This window comes from Lepidochelys kempii, chromosome 10 (genome assembly GCF_965140265.1).
Source record: "Lepidochelys kempii isolate rLepKem1 chromosome 10, rLepKem1.hap2, whole genome shotgun sequence".
Lineage (NCBI taxonomy): Eukaryota > Metazoa > Chordata > Testudines > Cheloniidae > Lepidochelys > Lepidochelys kempii.
The window spans coordinates 44,191,430-44,210,443 of record NC_133265.1 but is presented as its reverse complement, the minus strand read 5'-3'; the positions used below and the strand labels follow the sequence as shown (position 1 = coordinate 44,210,443).

The window sequence follows — 19,014 nt, the reverse complement described above, 5'->3', positions numbered from 1 at the left end:
AGCAGGCAGCAAATCTGTATGTCTGAGGAGATATGGAAATTTGATCCTCAGCATACAAATGAGACTGAGGTATAAGCCACTTTCTTTGACCCCATTCATGCTGCTAGGCAGGGGTAACTTGGCAACCCATTGTCAAACCCAGGACAGAGTCAGAATTCTATAGGAACCGGAACTTTCCATTTTTTTATCCTAACTGTAGTCTCCTAAAGAGAGGCAGTTCCACTCCTTAGATGTGTGTGTGTGTATGTATGTATGGGGGGAGGGGGAAGAGACATTAAAATATAATCTTCACTAAACCAAAGAGCTTAGCTAAGAACACTGTGGCTAGAGAGGGCCATCTTGGATCCAAACTCCAGCTACAGAGCAGTTCATGTGCCTGTATCTATCTGGGTTCTTAGAATTGCAACCCATCATGATGGTATCTGAGCACCTACTTGTATGGAGAGAGGGGTACCTCATTACTCCCAAACTATGGAAGTGTCTCATAAAATGCAATTTACAAGAGACAATTTACCTTGTATATAGATATGTTAGATTTTTTTACCATGATTCTTAAGCACATACTTTACTGAACAAGGAGGGGCTTAAGCATGCACTTTAAGTAAAGCATGTGCTGAATCAGGGCCATGATGAACACTAAAATCTGTAGAGTAAGTGGTGGACTGCACATATACAGAATTGAGTTATTATTTTATATTCTGCCATTCCCCGCCACCTGGCAGGTGTAGTTATGAAATAACTCATAATAATGTAGATGGACAAAGAATTTTACTAAACTTTCCCCCAATTTTCAGCATTGGACAGAAAGGGACGGGGGGTAAGAAAGAACTTTCCCCTGCAAATTTAGCAGAATGTGAAAAGTGCTTGAAAACAGAGACTTTAAATGGAGGTATAAGAGAGATGAGAGAATTTGTATTTCTGATATCCAACTGCACACTGCCCATCAAGTTAGAAATATTATTCAGTGTTTACTAATATTCTCCTCTTCCTGAGAATCTCCTTTACTTGACTAATTATTTCTCTGTTATTTCTAATAACTTCATCTGTGGCATATGCCCACAGCAGCTAAAGCTAAATGATCCTACATTCTGTACACATACAAACTTCCCCACTGACCACAATGGGAACTCTGGATGTGCAAGGAGTCAGGCCTATACAAATGTCTCCTCCTCAAATTTCTATATTCAGTCTCCTAGCACTGATTTGTGAAAATATGAATTAGCATTATTATCTTGAATGATCCAACCATTTGGCTGCAGAATTCACCTATGAGTTTCTGAGACACTGTTTGACAGTTTAAACCAATAAGCCTGTGTGTGCGCGCACACACACTCATTTCCCTTCCCTCCAGGAAGAAAACAAAAGACCTCATGCTTTCTCTTCAGTTCAGTATTTCATACAATTTCATAAGAAAACAGAAGTTCCATGACTGCTGGAAAAACAGCTTTCTGGAATCTGAATGGTTTATATAAACACAGTGCACTCTAAAACTGTGCTCTCTAAATAACCTAACTACTCCCCCAAAGTTAATTTACACATTCTATTTGAGTACAGCAGAAATGGAGATTTCTATTCCCTTCAGGAAATCAGATAGGAACACAGGAAGAAAGAAAATATCCCCTTCTGCCACAATGCCTTTGATTTACTTCCTATAATTTCTATACAAGGATGGAAGGTACTTCTAATGAAATACTCAACAGTGGAAGCACAAGCACACAAACCACTAGGATTCTCTCCCCTCAGGAAATCCCTTAACACTCAAATATCAAAATAGGGCTTTACAGTGCCCTCCCAGCCCCCTTTTAAAAAAAAGTATAAGATACATTTTCAGTGTAGTGTTCAAGGAATTCATTTGAATTACTATTAGAAAGAGCAGTGCACAAAACACCAGAGATCGGCAATGTTTATTCATGCATCTAAGGGCTATTACTCTCAGTAAATTCAAACTGCTCCCATTATAACAAGCTGTAATATCTCCTCCTTTGAGAAGCTGGAGACAACTAGCTGCAGTATTATGTAGAAATCTAATGAGCAAACATCTTTGGATTATAGATAGGTTACTTGATTTTTCTTTTAATTTGGTGCCAGTTTTAAATTCCTATCATGTTTCCCGTAAATCCTCTTAAGAGAAATTCAGCTTCTTCCATACATTTGTACATGCTACGGTATAGGTGTCCTCTTCAAGGATGAGGTCAGAGAAAGAGCACATTCTAATACCTATTAGCACTTTCCCATTGGCATTTATCTAAATTGTTCAGTAAAGATTCCTTTAAATGCTTCTGTAGTTCCGCTTACATTTTAAAGTTGATATACGCTTGTTATAATTCTATTATTTAAATTCACTGGGTAAGTCAGTGTTCTTCCTATTTCTACAAGACATCACTGTACATATGAGTGAATGACAAAGCTAATCAGTTTCTGGTGTACAAAAACTAATTTCATTATCTATTATACTGAAATGGAATCAATCAATCAGTGCACAAAGATGCTTTACCACTACTGATATACCTCACTTGACACTGGAACAGGCAGAAGAGAGAGCACATCAGACTCCCATAATGAACCAATCTTCTGTCTCATGAAGGGGTCAAGTCCACAAGAACAAGGCCAGACACGTCCTTGACAATCTTGAATATTCAGCCTGTTGTAAAGTGTGTGTGTATACAATTAATCTGCTTAAATTAGATACTTTAAAGGGAGATTATGAAATTAAAAAAATAAAAATGGACCCTTCAAAACATGTATCATTGTATTGCTATAGTGCCCAGGTGGGCGAAGATGGTGCTGCTGTTACTCTGGTGTGGGAGAAATGGACTCCCTCTGCACTAACCCTAATCAAGGCCCCCTACTGCTGCTCCCTGGCACACTAGGAAGGGAATTTTGTGGGGCTGATTAGGACTGTCCTTGCACCAGGATGGACAGGAAAACTAGTGCTTGAAATTAACTAACTTTTGATTGCATCTCTCTCTTATCCTGGGCAGGAACTTCCAAAGACATCAAAGAAATGTAGATGAAATAGAGCTAAAGATGCAGCAAGAACCTTGTTGCTAGGCAGAACAGTAATGAAAGCTGAGAGGGAAGAGGACATTAATAAATTATGGGAGGGTGCACACAAAAATCCTGATTGTACATTGGTTGCATGTTTACCAGGCCTGAGAGAATCTTTCATTCGAGATAGTTGGATCTGAGAAACAGAGCATTGTAATATGCCTGTCACTAGAACTGTTTGTATGGGAAATAAATCCTTCTCTTTCAGTGTGAATCTATAGGTTTCAGACCAGCACTTTACTCCTTTGTAACATTAAGAGTTAAGACCTATTCAGTGATCCTGGGTTTTGTCTGTGTGAGCGAGTGTGCACAGAGAATTATGGTTTCTTGCTGTTTTTCTAGCATTCTATTTGTTACCTAATACACTGTGTGTCTGGTTTACATTCACAGACATGTCCTGTGGTGAGAGACAGATTAAGCAGCTCTAGTGGTTCCCCTTTGGGTCACAGACCATAGGCTGAGACAGGCTGGCTTAGTTTTTTAAACATTGGCTTAACACCCAGAGAAAAATACTACTGCAGGATACCAGACTGTAGCTTAATCCCTATGTTGGCAACACTGAGTATTATATTATATCATATTTAGACTTAATAAGCATGATGTAATTTTCCATACTCGTACTTTATCTTACAATTACATTAGAATCTTGTATTCATTCTTACTTTCCCAAAGACAGCTCTATTCAGTAAAATGGAGCATTAGATATTATGCTCTTTGCTGGCTGTACTTTTATATTTAAAATTGATCATGAACATTAAAAAAAATTTAAACCCCCTTTAAAAGGACCACTGAAGAAGGCAAAAAAGAATGACAAACATCAGAACATTGTTGCAGACAAAGATCAGGTAGCTTGTTCCTAAGTCCACTGAGAAATGCTAAAAGAATAAGAGTACTTGTGGCACCTTAGAGACTAACAAATTTATTTGAGCATAGTATGTTTCACACAAAAGATTCTTTTTTTAAGGTTTTCTTTTTCTAACTTATCTATAAACAATGCATCTCATGCAAAAAATTAAGACCTTGAAGTGAGTTAACTGCTTTGCATTATTAGCTTATTAGTACACGAAGTAGCCATACACCTTCCCTGAATCTCTAGCTAAACTAGGGGGCAGTGAGGTACTATCCAACTAGTAATTTTAAGGAACGGACAAAAATGTTGATTTTCATTATCTTTTCAAACACTTATTTGTATTTTGTGGATTTTGAAAGATATGTAGAAAAATCATTGTTACATTAGAGCACTAGCAGTTGCTGGAATAAGACTGGGTATAGTTATTGTCAGTGTGACTCCTTTTTATTGCTATTCAAGTTATAAAATTACTGTATATACTCGTTCATAAGCAAAATAGTTTTGGTAAAAAAATGACGCATCAAAGAGCGGGGGCCTGCTTCTAAATGGGTTTACACCAAAATTTGAGGATTTTAAACTCTATGAAATGACTGAATTGAATATCTAATACATTGTCACTTTGTTTACCTGGAGTGTCTGCAGGCATGGAGCCCTTCAGTTCCCTGTGGCCGCGGTTTGCCGTTCCCAGCCAGTGGGAACTGCGGGAAGTGGCGCTGGGTGCCAAAGTTTGCCAACCCCTGAAATATAGGGTTGGCTTATGAAAGGGTCATACAGTTTTTACTATTTTTAACCTATCCATCTTGGGGGGTCGGCTTATAAACAAATGGGCTAATGAACAAGTATATACAGTAATAACTTTAATGTTTTTATATTGCTTGATCTGCAAAGTCTGAAACTACCTTTCCCTGTGCCTTGTACCTCCCTTTCCAGTGTCCCCTCTGATTCTCCATCTCTCTTTCATCTATGTGGTGTGTCAGGGTTCCCTCCCCACTCTGAACTCTAGGGTACAGATGTGGGAGCCGCATGAAAGACCCCCCTAAGCTTATCTCTACCAGCTTAGGTTAAAAACTTCCCCAAGGCACAAATTCTTCCTTGTCCTTGGAATGGTAGTGCTGCCACCACCAAGTGAGTTAGACAAAGATTTAGGAAAAGGACCACTTGGAGTTCCTGTTTCCCCAAAATATCCCCCCAAGCCCCTTCACCCCCTTTCGTGGGGAAGCTTGAGAGTAAACAAGGTGAGCACAGACCAGACCCGTGGGTTTTTAGGACACTAAAAACCCCAATCAGATTCTAAAAACTGAACTTTTATTATAAAGAAAAAAAAGTAAAAGAAACACCTCTGTAAAATCAGGATGGAAGGTAATTTTACAGGGTAATAAGATTTAAAAACACAGAGGATTCCCCTCTAGGCAAAACTTTAAAGTTACAAAAAACCAGGAATAAACTTTCCTCTTAGCATAGGGAAAATTCACAAGCTAAAACAAAAGATACTCCAACGCATTTCCTTGCTATTACTTACTATTTCAGTAATTTTAGAAGTATCATTCAGTAGGAGCTGGATTACTTGCTTGGTCTCTCTCTTTGTCTCCAGAGAGAACAACAAAAGCACACAACAAAAACCTTCCCCCACAGATCTGAAAGTATCTTCTCCCCTTATTGGTCCTTTTGGTCAAGTGCCAACCAGGTTATCTGAGCTTCTTAACCTTTTTCAGGTAAAGGAGGGATTTTATGCTACACGTAGCTGTATGTTCATGACATGGTGGAAGAAGTCCACGCCAACAGCAATCTTTTAAGTCACATGGAGACCCAACATGCCTGATTCTCAAACAGTACCATCCGTATCTACTCACAATAGATATTCCTACAGGCTTTACCAGACCTCTCCAACACTTCCCCTCCCCAAAATCCAAACCTCAACATGAGAAGTAAAGTTATCTTTTAATATTTAATAAGACAATTCTTTCATGTCTCAAGATATTACATTGAATAATGAGAAAGATCTTTAGTGTTACTAACTTATTTAACTACCACTATAACAATTCATCAAAATGGGAACAGTCTGCCTCTTCTTCTGGAGATGCCCCCGCATTCATTATTCCTAAATTACCATAAAAATGCTACTCTATCCTTTTATAATGGGTTACCTCATCCACCTTGTATACTCTTTTTCACCCTCTATTATAGCAAAACCATCCATGAATGAACACAGCTTCTAATAAGCAAACATAAGATGGAAAGTTTCAGAACTACAGACACCCTAGAAACCTTTATCGTATTTGATTAGCCCCTCAGCCAGGAGCGTTCCTATTCATACTCCTTTCATTAAATTTTAACAGGAAAATTCAATGGAAAAGTCTGCAACTTAATATTCTAACAGGAACACTGCTTTAGTATGGGAAGGACTTGCAAACCACCACACTTACTGTTTGGTGATATTTCAGAACCCAGAAAGGACAAATGGGAGACCTAAAAATAGTCTTGGTTGTTACCTATTTTTATAGCTGCTTTTAAAGATCCCTTTTCTGAACTAGTCGTACTGTGCTTGAACCTCTGTAACACGCTCTGGTAACAGTGTATTTTCAGAAACCTCCCAAAATAAAACCTTTTCTGTGGAAAAAATTCTCTTACATTTTTGTAAACAAATTCATCCTCCCAATGACTTTGTGAAATATGTAAAGATTATCATCTCCCAACTTATAGATGGGGAAACACATCCAGACAGGCTAACTGACTTCCCTGAGGCAATACAGCAAGTTGAGGCACATCTGGGATAATAAAAGTTTCCACTTATTAATGTTTCCTCTTACTACAGCCAAAATGTAGCACAGATAACACCAGTGAAGACTTCCCTACAATGCCCCTTATTCATGTGCATCAATCTCCAAGGGTGAGAGGTTCAGCCTTCATAAACCATCTAATCCTTGGCCTCTCTACCAAGGTAGAGAACTAGAATTCAAAATTCATACCATTTATGAAGTGTGATTTTAGCTTTTTTTTTTTTTTTTAAAAAAAACGTTTTTTTTAAAACCTCTACTCTAGGAATGCAACTCAGATCACCGACTTGCATTGTAGATCAAAGCACCCAAAGGGTAAAATTCTGTGACCACCAACCCCGAGTTGTCACCTCTTGCAATTTTATCACAAGAATTGTAATGTCTGATGTTGTTCTTCAATTTTTAGCCACATGCAGATGTGATTACACACGAATCTAAGCTTTCACTTAAATAAAAATAAGTTTTCTAGTCCTCCAAGTTGCAGAGAAAAGCTTGAAAGCATGACTTATAACAGCTCAGAAACCAGAAAGCAAAAAAAATAAAAATAAAATCCAAATGTATTATTTTAAAAAAATCTCATTTTTTAAAAGTCTCTCTCTCCCTCTCTCTTTTTTTAAGGGCCTGACTTGCGATTTTTTTTAATGCTTGGGGTTAGAAATACTGTTGACCCAGGCTGGATTCAATATGGCCACATAAAAGTGAAAGATTCTGTACCACATTGTCATCAGTTCCCTATTTTGCTTTTATATATCCAAAATTCTCCCACTTAAGGACACAGCGTACACTTAGTTGTCATTGATATGGTTTGCAGGTTTGTTCTGTTTTTTTTCTATGTAAATGGCAGAAGAAAGATATTGAAAGCAGAGAGATAAGCTAATTTGACATCAGAATTTCTGGACTGAACATAAATTTAAGAATGGGCGTGGGTGTCAAACTGATGGTCACTTAGCCAAAGTTAATTCTATTTTATTGTTTTTTCTCGTGTGTCCATCCAGTCTCCATTGTGCCAAACATGCCAAGAGCAAAAACTGAAAACCTATTCTGACTTCCTTGTGCATCCCAGCAATTTTTATATGTGAAAAATTAGCAGGTCATGATGAGTCCAGGAAGCAGAATGACTGAAAACTAGATGCAGTGAAAAAGCACCGCAGGGGGAAGGAGTCTGCTGAGACCTTGGACAGAAGACAACAAAAAAGGTGCAATCTTCATCACTGCCTGAAAGTGGTTCCTTCTTCTCCCCTGCAGCAGGAACATACTATGCAGTCATATAGCCAGGTCAGGTTTCCGTCTGGAGGGCTTTGCCTCTACAGGTATACTGCTACACCACACAGCACCATCCTGGTGCAGATACAACTTATACCAGTAAAGCTGCACAGCTGCCTCAGTCACAAATTACACCTATTCACACCCTTAAGCAACATAGCTATGCCAGAAAAAGTTTGCAGTGCTGCTCTGCCATTCCAGGGCATGAAACCAGCTACAGGAGTACAGCAACTAGGAAAACAAACTGCAGTACAGCAAAGGAATCACAGGACAAAATCTAGTAACAGAGCAGTAGGTCAAGACCAAACCTACTGCCAACCCCACATGCCACAACAGCATTTATCTGGGCATAGATCCTCTTTTGAAAGAAAGTCTTCAACTGACTAGCATATTGTCAGCAGAAATTTAAGTCTGCACAATGAAAATAAAATGACACAAGGCAGACCATCACAAGCTGCTGCTGCTCACATCTTTCAAAACTGCTTTTTCAGATACCACAACAATGGGGCATGGTTTAAGAACCTAAATTGAGTGGGGTATTAGTTGGTACACTACAGACCACCAAATCACACTAGGAACAGGACAACCAACTCTTAATGCACCTATGTGTAATGTGTAGGGAAAAAAGCTGCAATATCATGGGGGACTTCATGAGTGATGTATGCTGGCAGTACTAAAACATCCTTGGAATTTCTAAATATTATAGGTGGCAATTTTCTCTCTCACAAAGTGTTGCATTCAACTTGGGGGAAATATACATTAGACCTCATCTTGACAGAAAAAGAGGAACGAACCACAGAACTAAAAAATAATGGTAGCTCGGGTACAAGTGATCACGACTGGATCATATTTATAATGTGTAAACAGAATAAAGTCCAGATCAGTGACATATATACTTGGTCTTTTAAAAGGGCCAATTTCACAGAGCTGAAAACAATTATGAGCCAAATCAGCTGAGAGGAAGAATTTAATGAGACAATGTGAATGGGAATTGGTTAAGAACACTTCACTAGATAACCAAAATGCCACAATTGAGGAAGAAAGTCATGCTGGTTTTAAAAACAAACTGGTTTGGAGGGGAAGTGAAGGCAGCTATAAAAAAAAGAATATATAAACAATGTAAAAAAGGGGAAGTTGATAGTAATGAATACAAATCAGAAGCAAGGAATTGCAGAAAACTAATAAGAGAAGCAAAAGGACATGAAGAAATCTATTGCCACTACAGTTAAGGACTATAGGGAGGATTTTTTAAAGAATATTATGAATAAAACGAATCCTAACAGTATTGGTCCATTACTAAATGAAAAGGCACATTTATCAATAATAGTAATGCTGAAAAGGCAGAAGTGTTGAATAAATATTTCTGTTCTGTATTTGGGGGGAAGGGGAACAGATAATGTATTCATATCATACGATAATACTTTTTACATGCCAGTAGCATCTCAGGAGGATGTTAATCAGCAGCAGTTTTAAAAGAGCTGGCTAGGAAACTCGCTGGACCGTTAATGTTGTTTTTCAATCAGTCTTGGAACACCAGGAAAGTTCCAGAAGACTGCAAGAAAACTAATATTGTGCCAATATTTAGAGAGGGCAAATGGAATGTCACAGGTAATGACAGGCCTGTCAGTCTCACATTGATCCCAGGCAAGGTAACAGCAGCTGTATGGGGACTCAATTAATAAAGTATTAAAGGAAGGCAATACAATTAATGCCAATAAACTTAGGTTTCTGGAAAACAGCTCCTGTCAAACTAAGTTGATTTTTTTTTTTATGGATTACGAGTTTTGCTGAAAAAGATAATAGCGGTGATGTAACATATTTAGACTTCTGTAAGGCATTTGACTTAGTACTGCACAACACTTTGATTAAAAAACTAGGAAGATATAAAATGGATTAAAAGATGGCTGACTGAAAGTCTCAAAATGCAACTAAGTGGGGAATCTTTATCAAAGGGATGTGTTTCCAGTGAGGTCCTGCTGGTATTGGTTCTTGGCCCTACGTTATTTAACATTTTTATTAATACCTGGAAGAAAATATAAAATCATCACTGACAAAGTTTTCAGATGACAAACTGGAGGGTAGGGATAGGATACAGAGGGACCTAGACAAATTAGAGGATTGAGCCAAAAGAAATCTGATGAGGTTCAACAAGGACACGTGCAAAGTCCTGAACTTAGGATGGAAGAATCCCATGCACTGCTACAGACTAGGGACCGAGTGGCTAGGCAGCAGTTCTGCAGAAAAGGACCTAGAGATTACAGTGGACGAGAAGCTGGATATGAGTCAACAGCGTGCCCTTCTTGCCAAGAAGGCTAACGGCATTTTGGGCTCTATAAGTAGGAGCACTGTCAGCAGATGAAGGGACGTGATCACTCCCCTCTATTCGACATTGGTGAGGCCTCATCTGGAGTACTATGTCCACTTTTGGGCCTCACACTACAAGAAGGATGTGGAAAAATTGGAGAGAGTCCAGAGAAGGGCAACAAAAATGATTAGGGGGCTGAAACATGTGATTTATAAGGAGAGGCTGAGGGAACTGGGATTATTTAAGTCTGCAGAAGAGAAGAATGAGGGGGGATTTGTATGTATAATAGAATGACTATTTCTGTCTGTGCGTCTTTTTTATAACTTAAGGTTTTGCCTAGAGGGATTCTCTATGTTTTGAATCTAATTACCCTGTAAGGTATCTACCATCCTGATTTTACAGGTGATTTCTTTACTTCTATTTCTATTAAAAGTCTTCTTGTAAGAAAACTGAATGCTTTTTCATTGTTCTCAGATCCAAGGGTTTGGGTCTGTGGTCACCTATGCAAATTGGTGAGGATTTTTATCAAACCTTGTCCAGGAAGTGGGGTGCAAGGGTTGGGAGGATTTTGGGGGCAAAGACGTGTCCAAACTACGTTTCCCAGTAAACCCAGTTAGAGTTTGGTGGTGGCAGTGGATATTCCAAGGACAAAGGATAAAATTAATTTGTACCTTGGGGAAGTTTTAACCTAAGCTGGTAAAAGTAAGCTTAGGAGGTTTTCATGCAGGTCCCCTCATCTGTACCCTAGAGTTCAGAGTGGGGGAGGAACCTTGACAAGGTTCAACAAGGATAAGTGCAGGGTCCTGCACTTAGGACAGAAGAATCAAATGCACCGCTACAGACTAGGGACCGAATGGCTAGGCAGCAGTTCTGCGGAAAAGGACCTAGGGGTGACAGTTGACGAAAAGCTGGATATGAGTCAACAGTGTGCCCTTGTTGCCAAGGCGGCCAATGGCATTTTGGGATGTATAAGTAGGGGCATAGCCAGCAGATCGAGGAACGTGATCGTTCCCCTCTATTCGACATTGGTGAGGCCTCATCTGGAGTACTGTGTCCAGTTTTGGGCCTCACACTACAAGAAGGATGTGGAAAAATTGGAGAGAGTCCAGAGAAGGGCAACAAAAATTATTAGGGGGCTGAAGCATGTGATTTATAAGGAGAGGCTGAGGGAACTGAGATTATTTAAGTCTGCAGAAGAGAAGAATGAGGGGGGATTTGATAGCTGCTTTCAACTACCTGAAAGGGGGTTCCAAAGAGGATGGATCTAGACTGTTCTCAGTGGTAGCAGATGACAGAACAAGGAGTAATGTCTCAAGTTGCAGTAGGGGAGGTTTAGGTTGAATATTAGGAAAAACGTTTTCACAAGGAGAGTAGTAAAGCACTGGAATGCATTACCTAGGGAGGTGGTGGAATCTCCTTCCTTAGAGGTTTTTAAGGTTTGACAAAGCCCTGGCTGGGATGATTTAGTTGGGGATTGGTCCTGCTTTGAGCAGGGGGTTGGACTAGATGACCTCCTGAGGTTCCTTCCAACCCAGATTATGATTCTATGATAAGCAAGGACTCAGAAAAAGATTTGGTGGTGCAAATTGGTGAGACCCATGCTGGAATACTGTGTCCAGTTCTACTGTCCACAGGTCAAGAAGGATGTTGATAAATTGGAACAGGTTCAGAGAATAGTCACAAGAATGATTAGAGGATTAGAAACATACTTTATAGTGATAGGCTGAAAGAGCTCACTCTATTTAGCTTAACCCACTCTTCGTTAAGTGGTGACTTGACTAGTTTATAGGTATGTAGATGGGAAACAAATATTTAATAGGCTGTTCGGTTGAGCAGAGAAAGGTATAACATGATCCAAGTTGAATTGGAAGCCAAATTCAGACTGGAAATAATGCATAAATTGTTAACAGTGAGTAATTAACCATTGGAACAATTTACTAAGGGTCATGAGGCATCACTGAATCATAGAATCATAGAATATCAGGGTTGGAAGGGACCCCAGAAGGTCATCTAGTCCAACCCCCTGCTCAAAGCAGGACCAATTCCCAGTTAAATCATCCCAGCCAGGGCTTTGTCAAGCCTGACCTTAAAAACCTCTAAGGAAGGAGATTCTACCACCTCCCTAGGTAACACATTCCAGTGTTTCACCACCCTCTTAGTGAAAAAGTTTTTCCTAATATCCAATCTAAACCTCCCCCACTGCAACTTGAGACCATTACTCCTCGTTCTGTCATCTGCTACCATTGAGAACAGTCTAGAGCTATCCTCTTTGGAACCCCCTTTCAGGTAGTTGAAAGCAGCTATCAAATCCCCCCTCATTCTTCTCTTCTGCAGGCTAAACAATCCCAGCTCCCTCAGCCTCTCCTCATAACTCATGTGTTCCAGTCCCCTAATCATTTTTGTTGCCCTTCGCTGGACTCTCTCCAATTTATCCACATCCTTCTTGAAGTGTGGGGCCCAAAACTGGACACAGTACTCCAGATGAGGCCTCACCAATGTCGAATAGAGGGGAACGATCACGTCCCTCGATCTGCTCGCTATGCCCCTACTTATACATCCCAAAATGCCATTGGCCTTCTTGGCAACAAGGGCACACTGCTGACTCATATCCAGCTTCTCGTCCACTGTCACCCCTAGGTCCTTTTCCGCAGAACTGCTGCCTAGCCATTCGGTCCCTAGTCTGTAGCTGTGCATTGGGTTCTTCCGTCCTAAGTGCAGGACCCTGCACTTATCCTTATTGAACCTCATCAGATTTCTTTTGGCCCAATCCTCCAATTTGTCTAGGTCTTTCTGTATCCTATCCCTCCCCTCCAGCGTATCTACCACTCCTCCCAGTTTAGTATCATCCGCAAATTTGCGGAGAGTGCAATCCACACCATCCTCCAGATCATTTATGAAGATATTGAACAAAACCGGCCCCAGGACCGACCCTTGGGGTACTCCACTTGATACCGGCTGCCAACTAGATATGGAGCCATTATTAAACTGGCCATTATTAAAACAAGATTGGACGTTTTTCTAAAAGACCTACTCTTAGAATTGTTGTGGGGAAGTTCTATGGCCTGTGTTATACAGGAGGTCAGACTAGACAATCACAATGGTCCTTTCTGGCCCCGGAGTCTATGAATAATGAACTGAATGGAAGTTCCCCCCAAAGGCTCTTATTGCAAATGGGATTGTCTTCAAAACTCAAAAGTGCTGCTTCTTGGTCAGATCCCAGAAGTCACTTTCAGAGCAATGCAGTGAACAGCTGGCCATCTTTAGAGGTTTTTCTCCCAATACAAGAAGACAGAGAAAATGTCTGAGAATCTAGTTTAGGACACCCTCAATTAATTGAGCTGGCAACAAGAACTGCTTTCCTGCCCTTTACTTCTAATTATGAATATGCATAAAATTAACTGTATGGCATATGTAAATAAGCATACAGAAAACATTAAAATAACCATCTGCTAGCGGTTTTCTAAAGGGATTGAGAGATCAGGTGATGTGCTGCTCCTGAAAAAAGCAGCAGTGTTTTAAAGTTGAGCTTTTTTCTAAAGTGTGAATTCATTCATTACCTAAACTTTAAGGATTAAATAGCTCAGACTACATAGAATATACATTGGGAGGACGCAGTAACAATAAAATGAATTAAGCAAAGTAGAAAAGCAGAAGTCACAGTTCACTTGCTTAACCAATGCCAGAAGGCAATGATTCATTGGCATTGTGGCAAAGGTAAGTTTTAAGGAGGGATTTAAAGGAGGGTAACAGCAGTTTTACACATTTTAACAGATTTTCCCATGTGTAGTGGGCACCCTGGAGAAAATGCAGAAGTGCATCAGTGAGAAATGGAGGTGCAGATGACTGGGGCTGCCATCACTGGCAGAACAAAGTTGGGAATTGACAGCTTGATAAATTAGATCTGATAGACAAGGTAGTGCTAAATGGTGAAGGGCTTTGAATGCCAAGACAAGAAGTTTGTCTTTGATGCAGTGGAGGAGGGGAAGCCTGCGAAGGGATGCAAAAAGAGTACTGATGTAGTTCAGAGCAGCAAGCTGAATGGACTCAAGGGGGGCAATGTGGCTGATGTCAAGGCAAGACACATTGCATTAGTCAAGGTGTGAGAGGATGGCCTGCACAAAAGTTTTAGCTTGCGGGATGGCCAGAAAACCCTGAATCTTTGAATTATTTAGTTAGAAGAACCAAGACTTGCATATAACCCAGAATTGTGTGTCTAGAGAGAAGGCCAATTCCAAGATGATGCCCAGATTACAGGCATAAACAGTGGACACGATTTCAAGGATGTTTGAGTTCTGACCTGGGATGTAAGAGGGCCGTAGTCTATTCCTGATTCTGCCACACACTTTTTATGGAACCTTGGGAAAGTCACTTAATTTGTCTGTGCCTCAGTTCCTTATCTATAAAATGGGCGAAATACTTCCCTACTTCCTGGGGAGGGGTGAGTGGATATATTCATTAATATATGCAAATTGCTCAGATACGGGAGTGAGGCGCATCATAGAAAACAAATAAAGGTAGCCATAGATATTCAGAGAGCTCAGTATTTGAAGTCATAGCTCGCTTTACACTGGGCAAATAGGTAAATTGCATGCTTGCCCACAGCTACCTCCAGTCTATAGTACTTTCCCCCTCACAAGGTGACAAGACATACATACAAATGGAACGACCACAGATAAAGGAGAAACCCTGAGCCTCTGGGGATTTGTGTGTGTCACTGACTCCAATGACTGTTCCTTCTTCCTGCTCCCATACCCAAGCTCCCTCTAGAACAGGAGATTTAGTGCAGCATTTTATTTTCTTAATGCACTAGTATAAGACAGTTCATCCTCATCAAATTCCAACCCTCTGAATGCACCACGCTCTGATTTTTCCCATTAATCCATTAGCTCTGATTAGCCATCTCATCTTAGAAGCTCACTCTGGATGGAGGGTTTCAGAGTGGTAGCCGTGTTAGTCTGTATCAGCAAAAACAATGAGCTGTATCTTGTGGCACCTTAGAGACTAACAAATTTATTTGGGCATAAGCTTTCGTGGGCTAAAACCCACTTCATCATATGCGTGGAGTGAAAAATACAGTAAGCAGAATATATATTATAGCACATGAAAAGATGGGAGTGATCTTACGAAGTGTGGGGGTCAGTGCTAATGAGCCAATTCAATTAAGGTGGAAGTGGCCTATTCTCAACAGTTGACAAGAAGGGGTGAATACCAAGGGAGCGTTTTGTAATGCGAACGAGGCCAATGCAATCAAGGTGGCCCATTTCCAACAGTTGATAAGAAGGTGTGAGTATCAGCAGAGGGAAAATTACTTTTTGTAGTGACCCACCCACTCCCAGTCTTTATTCAGGCCTAATTCAGGGAGTGGATGGGTCACTACAAGAAGTAATTTTCCCTCTGCTGATACTCACACCTTCTTGTCAACTGTTGGAAATGGGCCACCTTGATTGCATTGGCCTAGTTAGCACTACTACTACCTCTGAGGCAGTTTGAGGATAGGACCCACTGAAGGAGACTCGGATCTCTTCCTTTGAGGAGTTCGGTGGTATTTTCTCCCCCACGCCTTGAAAGTCTACTAGACAAGTACATGGAATCTTTAGAAGCCGCAGCCTCAGATCTTCAATGGAGGAGCCAACAGAGCATGTTTTTGGGTATGAGTGCTCAGGAATTTCAGTCCCAGACACTCCAGTGTCTGAAGAGGGATGCACTGACCTATCCAGAAGAAACATCTTCAAACAAGACTCCCTAGCTCTAAGTTTTCTTTAAGAGATTTACATATGGCACAAATATCTTTAAGTGACCTTCACCAAGACACAATATCCACCTGGTGTGTCCATCTTTAAGAAGCATTACTGCCTTGCACAACAGACAATTTTTAAAGCCTGGATATTTATGTTTGGTCATAACAACTGGTCCCAGTACCTGGGCACTCTCAAAAGCAAGAAAGAAAATGTTTCTTCTTCTAATATGAAGAAAGGAAATGCTATCAGAGCTAACCCTAATGACTGACTGACTGCTAGGTACTTCTCTATTTATAAGAATAGACCACAGAGCAAGTGAAGCTCAGACACTGAGTTCGGACTCCTAGCCACCGGCAGAGAGAAGGAACTGAGGGAAGGTTGGAATCCCAACAGATTTGTCCCACTCTTTATGCCCTTTGGTGGGAGGCATGAGGACACTCAAGGAACAGGTATGGTCCAGTAGACACTGGTGGCCAAAAGAATCCAAACTCAAGTTTATAGGGTGCATGCACATCAACAGTGGAATATATAGAGACAAGAACTTGAACTATGTATTTCTGTTCACCAGCTGCACAGTTTTTATCAATTTCTCGAAATTACTTACTTAAAAAGTCATTCATGCCCATCCAGTATCCCTGACCTGCATTATTATGCAAAAGTCCTAGATGTCATTCCTTGGGGCAGTGTCTTTCCAAAGGGTAGCAGACAGCACATTGGAAGTAACTTCTGGGCCAGCCAAAGAGAAGAAAGATGGGATGTGAAGGGAAACCCATTCATTCCTGGTTACGTCAAAGCATAAAAGAAGCAGTCAGGATGCAAACAAACTGAAGAAATGACTCATAGGAATCCTCTATGGGGGGGATCTTCCACTCGTCTCAAAAACAAATTATTCCAAGGTTGATACAGTTGCTTAGAATCTCATTGATAGCCTTCAACAGGAGTCTATATAGAATGATACTCTGAGATGAACAAGTATAGACTACCACTTAAATCATTAAGCACTGCACCTACAACACTCAGTGCCATATGATTTTGATATGACAACATGTAGCATGCCATTATCCATAAGCCATTAAAATGCTCACCATACCCACAAAACCATTTGTAATATCTGCAAGAATGTGGACAGTGTAAAGGCTGTGGTAGGATGAACAAGCTGTCAGTCAGTCACCAGGAGACAATCTTCCACACCAACTTTTCCTATATTTATATTTAAAGGATCTAAGAGTCAGTACTCATCAAAGCTAAGTGTATTGTGGCGTTAGCAGCTAGCTGAACTCAGCCACAATCTCAAGACAGTGTTAAGTGTCCCAATTCACTTGTCTGTTAAATGTTAAGGTTATTGCCTACATTTGTCTGGAACTGGCTGAATGTTATTTACATTGTATATATATCCTGTTTGATGTGTACTAGTGTAACTAAATTAACTTGTTACAGCAATGTCCTTTTCATGTCTGTATCCTCTGCTTAATTAACCTTAAATCAAAGTATATTTTAGCATTTAGATGAAGATTTACTTAATGCATGAAAACTAGTGAAATGCTAATGTTAGTCTTTATCTATTGTGACGGGGCAAGGCCAGATGGCTATAGAAAAGTAGTGGGAGATAGATATACTAGCTCCAGGCTAAACAAATCCCTGGTACCAGGATAAGTGAAATGGCAGCTGCTCCAGATCAATTAAGACACCTGGGCCCAATTAAGAACTTTCCAGAAGGCAGAGAGAATGCTAGGTTGATTGGGACACCTGAAGCCCATCAGGGGCTGACTGAAACTAGTTAAAAGCCTCCCAGTCAGTCAGGTGGGTGTGCACATCAGGAACAGTGGGAGGAAGTTGTGCTGTTGGAGCAGCTGAGTAGTACACACCATATCAGGCACAAGAAAGGAGGCCCTGAGGTAAGGGTGAAGTGGAGCTTGAGGAAGTGAGGGCTGCTGTGGGGGAAGTAGCCCAGGGAATTGTACATGTCATGTTTCTAAAAGGTCAGCTACCATAGCTGATACTATTAGGGTCCCTGGGCTGGAGTCCGGAGTAGAGGGTGGGCGTGGGCTCCCCTGACTTTGCCCCCTGATTAATCACTGAGACTGGGAGACAACAGAGACTACGCAAGGAAGGATAACTTCTCCTCACCTCCCTCGCTGGCTTATGATGAAAATGGCTCAGTAGACTGTGACCCTTGTCTCTAGAGAGAGAAGGGTTACATGGAGGGTCACAGTGAGCCTCTGAGGCTAGCGAAATCCGCCAGGAAACACGGGACCCACGGAGGCAAGGACAGAGCTTTGTCACACTATCTGAAACTTGTTGATTTACATTGTAAACTACCTATAGACCATCTTAGTCTGAATGGTTGTTAGTAAATGCATTATTTTTGAATGGCCAATTGAATGTTAAGCAACGAAGATCAGACGGTCTGCATTTGCTATTCATCAAAGCCCACGTGGTTAAGACCCCTGTCATTTTGCTAGCCTGTTTCAACTATAAAAGGGAAGCCTTGGGAGTGATCCTTACCTCTTATTCATCTGAACATTAACAGGGAGGTTCCAGATGCCAGACAGAGGTCCCCAAAAGCCATTTTTGGGAAGCCCTGAGAGAATTTATATGACTCCATGACACTGGCAGATTGCTATATCTCTGCTTTTATTTTGAACCAATAAATTCTAATTCACCTGTAATGTATTTTACCTGTTTTAACCTTCCTATAACTCTCATAACTTTTTCTCAATTAATAGATCCTAATTTTTAGTTTACTAAAGGATTGGCTACAGCGTTGTCTTTGGTGAGATCTGGAGTATATTTTGACCTGGGGTAAGTGACTGGCCCTTTGGGGCTGGAAGTAACCTAATATGTGGTAAATTTTTGTTTTAATAACCTTTCACCATAAAGTCTAGTTTGTCTGTATGGTAAAGAGAAGCTAGAGAGCATAAGGGGACTATCTGTGACTCCACGGTAAATCTAATATAGTGATCCATGGGTATACTTTTGTTACTGGCTTGGCGAAATCTAATGATAGAATATACCACCCATCTGGGGTGTCTGCCC

At 40.6% G+C, this 19,014-nt stretch overlaps 1 protein-coding gene across 4 annotated transcripts in view; it reads right to left on the bottom strand.

Annotated features, from left to right (window-relative positions):
• Positions 1 to 19,014, bottom strand: part of MYO9A (myosin IXA) — a 464,628-nt gene that overhangs the window by 171,531 nt on the left and 274,083 nt on the right. The gene's annotated exons all lie outside the window — the stretch shown is intronic.